The 6,211-nt window shown below is 34.0% G+C and overlaps 1 long non-coding RNA gene across 1 annotated transcript; it reads right to left on the reverse strand.

Annotated features, from left to right (window-relative positions):
- Positions 1-3,299: 3,299 nt before the first annotated feature.
- Positions 3,300-5,729, reverse strand: LOC107804159 (uncharacterized). The gene is made up of 3 exons (XR_001652188.2): positions 5,592-5,729; positions 5,479-5,526; positions 3,300-3,994 (listed from the first exon to the last, which is right to left on the reverse strand). It is a non-coding gene; the product is annotated as an uncharacterized LOC107804159 (long non-coding RNA).
- Positions 5,730-6,211: the final 482 nt, after the last annotated feature.

A 6,211-nucleotide genomic window follows, 5' to 3' on the forward strand; every position in this document is an offset into this window, starting at 1 on the left:
TGTGATGTTATGGGATATGTTGGTACATTTGGTTGAAGTCCCAGGGGCCTCGGATGAGTTTCGGAGTGAATTTTGAGCGAGTTTGGACATTTCGGAACTCTAAGATGGTTCTGGCACTTTTGGAAGTGTGTACCACACCAAAATTTTGTACCACAGAGGGGAGTGCGGATCGCATACCATTTTGTGCGGACTGCACAAAATGGTGTGTAGCCGCACACTAAAAATGGTCAGCAGGATCACTGGTAAGACTTCGAAAGCACATATCTTTTAATCTACAACGATTTGGGGATGATTCAAAAAAGACAAATGTAGATCTTGGAATCGAGTTTTCAGAAACATATTATAATAGACATTTGGATATCTGTAGCGAAATTTATGTCCAAAATACCAAAGACTGTCACTGCAGTCAAATCCACCGCGGGCAACATTCGATTTTGTGCGGTCAGCGGTGCTCCACCGCGGTCAACGGTCGATTTTGTGCGGTCAGCATTGGTGGAATCCGGGAGGTGAACTATAAATACGAGGTTTATGGTTTTATTTCATATTTTGACCTAGAGAGCTCGGATTTTGGCAATTTTTGGAAGGTTTTTCAAGAAATTCATCGGGGTAAGTGATTCTAACTCGGATTTGGCTAGAATACATGAATCTATTATTGAATTCATCTTTTGATTCGTGATTTGGGGTGAAAATTTGGAGAAAAATTATAGAAACTTCTAAAATAAATTTTTGAGATCTGAAGAACAATCCGATGTCGGAAATTGATAAAATTGGTATGGTTGAACTCGTATTGGAATAGTTGTTCGGATTTCATGAAAATCAAGTTAGGTTCCGAGAGGCGTGTCCCCCGTTGACTTTTGGTTAACTTTTTAATGTGAATTTTTAAGTCAATATTTTATTATCCGGAATTATTTTTGATATATTTTAATAGAGTTATACAATTAATTTGGATAGATTTGAGCCTCTTGGAGGTCAATTCAAGCAAAAAGGCTATTTTGGAATATTGGCCTAACTTCAAAAAGGTAAATGTTTGATCTAACCTTAGCTTGAGGGATTAGGAGTTGTGTCATAATTGTTATGTGTTATTTGTCGTGTATGACGTATAGGCATGGTGACGAGTATCTATGCGTTGGTGTCAAGTATGCCCGTGAGTCTTATACTTTGATTAATGTGACTCCTATTTGACTTACCTAAAAAGTTTCGCCTCACATATTGTTATGTTATATTTTCATAACTACTTGACTCGTGTTGATTTCCTTATTATTGACTTGTATATTGTGGAATCGTTGCTACGTGTTAGTTTTCCCGTTATTGAACTGTTTTCTTTATGCCAGCATTTTTTTCTGTGGTTATTCCCTTGAGCCGGTTCTACCATTTTCTCGTGATTTACAGCCCCTGAGTTGATTTACTTGTCATACCTTGTATTATTGTCATTTGTTGTTGTTATATATATTGCGGTGATATTCGATCCTTCGGTTGTGATGTAACTATTGATTCTGTTGTTTACGTTATGTATTTATTTTGGGACTACGGATGTGGGATTCCGGTAGCTCCCCCTTGTCTGTTTACTTTGGGACTACGGGTTAGATTCCCGGGAGATCCCCCTTCACATTTACTTTGGGACTACGAGTTAGATTCCCAGGAGATCCCCCAGCTCATTTACTTTGGGACTACGAGTTAGATTCCCGGGAGACCCCCTGCACAGTTATATGGAACTATAGGAATGCACCCAGTAGATTCCCCCAGTACTGGGTATTTACATTTGGAACTGCGGATCGGGTTTTCCGGTAGATCCTCTCGCATTATGAGTTGTACTACGGGACTGCACCTGGGAGATCCACTGGAGATTTATATTTGGGGACTACAGGATGGTATCATGGGAGATCCCCGGTTGTTATCTCTATGTTGAGCTGTACTCCTTCTGTGATATTTTGTCTCCATTGTAATTGTTGTTATCAATTCAAATGTTTTAATGGTTTAGATTCTTTTACGGCTGTGATCCTTTGTGTGGGAACCCATAGTGTTGAAAATACCTCGCCCTATTTTTTTTATATATTCAATACTTCAAATTTCAACAATTGTCACATTTTTAACTCAATTGATTTCTGAGCTAAATTTTCCTTAAACCATTTGAAGTTGTACTTTACTTAAAAAGGAATTTCTTCTATGTTTTGATTTATTGATTTCTTGTATTAAAGGTAATAATTCATTCGATATTGTACTTTAATTGAAAGGGGTATTTTCTTTATCAAATGATTTCTAAAAATAACTTCATCTTTTCTGATTGATTTCCTATTTGGGTTGAGAGTTGTACACTACTTTATGTTAAGTGAATTAGGCTCCTTAAACATTCTTAATTGTATTGGGTTATAGAACCTATGAACTGAGTAATATGAGGATATTGTTGTGCAATATGAGATAGAAATATGTGGGCACAAGGTGCCGTGAAAATATGAAAGTGGGCTGAGACCTATATTATTTATGATTATGAAATGAGGCGTCACAAGGTTACCTTTACTCGAAAGAATTATATTCGAAAGATGCTTACTTGGAAGATACTTATTTGAAGGAAATATATTTATTGAAAAATATATTATCTTAGAGATTATTACTTGAAGGATTTATAGGCGAAAGATTTATATTTGAACGAATCGATAATTGATTGTACTTGTATTTATTATTTGTTGAGAAGCATTTATGGTGTTCTTGTTGCCTGCTATTTATATCACTGGTTGATCATTGTTGCCATCATTGTTATCTTCTTTCTATTATTTTGTACGCTATATTGTACAGATTTATTTGGTAGTCTGGTCCTAGCCTCGTCACTATTTCGCTGAGGTTAGGCTAGGCACTTATCAGCACATGGGGTCAGTTGTGCTGATACTACACTTCTGTATATTTTTTGTACAGATTCAGGTATTTGATCGATAGTAGTTGTTCGTTGCGGTGGAGACCCAAGGTAAACTTGCTGCAGCGTTCGCGGTCCTCGGAGTCACCTTCAATTGTACTTATTTCCATATGTTCCTTTTGTTCAGAACAGTGATGTATTTATTTTGTATAACTACTCTTAAAAAAGCTTATGACTTGTACTACCGATTTTGGGAATTGTAAATTGTTTAGAGAAATTTCATTCGAAGTTAATAAATATCAATGTTATTTTAGTAAATATTAGGCTTACCTAGTTCAGAGACTAGGTGTCATCACGACTCATTCGAAGGGATTTTTGGGTCGTGACATTATCCAATTTCCATCTGGACGCGCCACAAACTTTGCACGATTCAAGCAGTTTATCCTCCTTCATATATAACATGCAATTGTTTTTACAAGCATCATTCATTTGGTAAGAAAGCCCAAGATCTCGAATTACCTTCTTTGCCTCATAATATGAACCTGACAAATGAGCTCCATCTGGCAATAACTCATCCTTTAACGTTTTTAATAACATTGTAAATGACTCATTACTCTAACGACCAATACTTTTTATGTGAAGTAATTTAATCAAAGTAGAAAGCTTTGAACATTTAGAATTCTGATATAGTTGTTGCTCAAAACCCTTCAATAAACCGTAAAAAAATTTTGCTTCGATATTCGGTTCTTCTTTATGTAAGTCATCATAACCAATGTCCGTAGTGCCTCCATCAATATTAGGATATAAATCACTCAATATTTCTCATATTTCATCATCGCTCTCACACTCCTCTGCTTCATTGTCATCCTCATCTTCATCTTCACATTCTGATTGTGGCTCACCAAAAACTTCTCCATGATGATGCTAAAAAGTATAATTTTAAATTATTCCATATACTTTCAAATGTGCATCTACAATCTCACGTGTTTCTAAAGTTGTGTTACAACATTTGATACATGGACATGGTATTTCACACATTTCTCCTGTTCTTTTAAAAGCGTAATCCAAAAAACTTTGCACCCCATTTAAGTAGGCTTCATCAAGTCGATTATCAACAAGTTGCATCCACTTCTTACTAGGTGCCATAACCTTGGAGGTTACATAAGAATCAAATTAGAAAAGAAATATAGGATAATGAAAGTACTGTAGGATACACATAACCTTTAGGAAAAATTATATAACTGTAATATAATTTTTTGTAAGAAACAAAGTATCTTGAGCCATAAGAAGTTGAGATTAATTATCCAGAAAAACTGATACATTTTAGAAAATAAACTAAAAGTATATCATTAGAATGAGATAAGATACAAATTAACTGTCAAAATAGACATAACACACAATTTTTCTATTTAACACTCATCAACTAGTGTACTTATTACTCCTTAACAATTTCTCTGGTCCATTAGGAGTACATTCCTATCAGAACAATTAGCTAGAGTTAACAATTATTAACTGAATTTACAAAATTAAAACTAAAAAAGGGTTGATAGAAAATAAAATTTCTAGTTCTCACTTTGTTTGCTTATAAATGAGCCACAAATACTCCAGAAGTTGAATACAATAAAAAACTACAGTCAAGAATTCTAAAAGTAAACCAATGCATTCTAGACAAGCTCACTAAAAGTTAGAGAAGTCGAGAAAAACTAGCTAAATATTATATTAAACAAGTTTTGAAACTTACTAACACATTAAGCAATTTGTACCTCTTCAATCCAATAAAGACCAAAAATTTAATATAGCACTTACTATGAAAAGCTAAAATACAAATGTAAGCCAACAACTACAAATTATATTAAGATGATCTTACTAGTTATCGTAGTCTAATTAATAGATGTTCACCCATTGAGAGAAGTCTTATAAGTTGTAATAGTGACATTTACTAGTTGAGACTAGTTGCAGTAGTCTCACTATTAGTTGCAGCTAAAACACAACTTTTATGCCAAGGAACACACAAGTTGCAAGAGAGATTTTACTAGTACCAGCAATAGCATTTGCAACAGTAATAAAACTTTTCATCTAGGATAGCAAACAAGATAGAACACATCATTCCACTTAAAAGAGAAGCACAACACTAGGCATCATATATTTTTATTCAAATATTTACTGTTAAAAGAAAAAGATTCTCTAAAATCTAATACTAAGTTTCTACTAAAAAGGGACTGAAACATAGAAATACACTCACAAAAAATCTAAACAAAATGAAGTAAAGATCAAAATTTTTGTGGAACATAAACAATTGCAGACAAATCCTTACTCCAATTTGAATAAAACTAAAAATTCTTCTAAGCGTAAGTTTCAAATATAAGAACGGAGAATATAGCAGAGGAAGAAGAAATTTGAAGGAAAAAAAACCAAACAAAGGATAGGCTTTTACAAACAATTCACAAAAGGACACCCAAGCAAATATAATGTAGAAAAGAAATTAATTGTAAAAATATTTGCTGACTAGCAACCAATTTCTCCAATAAAAAATTTAAAAAATAAAAATTTCACAAACCTGCAAAAATGGGTTGTTGAGAAATAATAAACAAAAGTTAACCCAGAAGATATATAGAGAAAGAAAGTGTGCTTACTTGTGGTAAGATGGGTAGCAGGTTTTCAACTTGATATTTTCCCCAAATCTGCAAAATATGAGATTAGCAAACCTATAGTAAGAGAATTTAAAGAAAAATACTTCTTAACATACCAAGAAAATGCCTTTGAGAGAAATATGGAAATTTTGGAGATTTAGGGTTTTTACTTCTATGGGGAGTGAGGGAGATGAGACTTGATGGTAGATTTAGGTTTGATAAAAGTTAGAGTTTTTAAAGTAAATTTTATAATATTTTATTCCAATTTTCGTATGGCACCACTTTCTCCCGGTAAATTTTTATAATTAAGGGCCGTACATTATAACAAATTTTATTTCTATTTAATATTTTTATTAAAAAATTAGAGATTTAAGGATCAGTAGTATTCTCGTCCTTACTAGTGTACTTCTAGGGACCAGACTCATACCTCGTCGCTAAATGTTGGTCCCTAAAAAGTTTTTTTCTTGTAGTGTTGCTCGAGGCTTTGAAAATTCGGAGTCACCTGAAGTTTTCTCAAGATGCTTAAGTATTTTTAGATGATACTTTTGCCAAAGGTAACCTTTTAGCAGGTTTTGAATTTTTATGAAGGCCTTATGCTTTGAATATGGGCTTCGGACGTCTCCGAGCCGTTTGTGTGACCGTAGCCTTTCGTGTTTAGGTTGTGGCCGTTCGTGTGGCCGTAGCCTTTTGTGTTTAGACACTACGTATTAGGTTTTGCGCCTCTGGGATTTGGTAG

The sequence above is a fragment of the Nicotiana tabacum genome, chromosome 6 (genome assembly GCF_000715075.1).
Source record: "Nicotiana tabacum cultivar K326 chromosome 6, ASM71507v2, whole genome shotgun sequence".
Classification (NCBI taxonomy): domain Eukaryota; kingdom Viridiplantae; phylum Streptophyta; class Magnoliopsida; order Solanales; family Solanaceae; genus Nicotiana; species Nicotiana tabacum.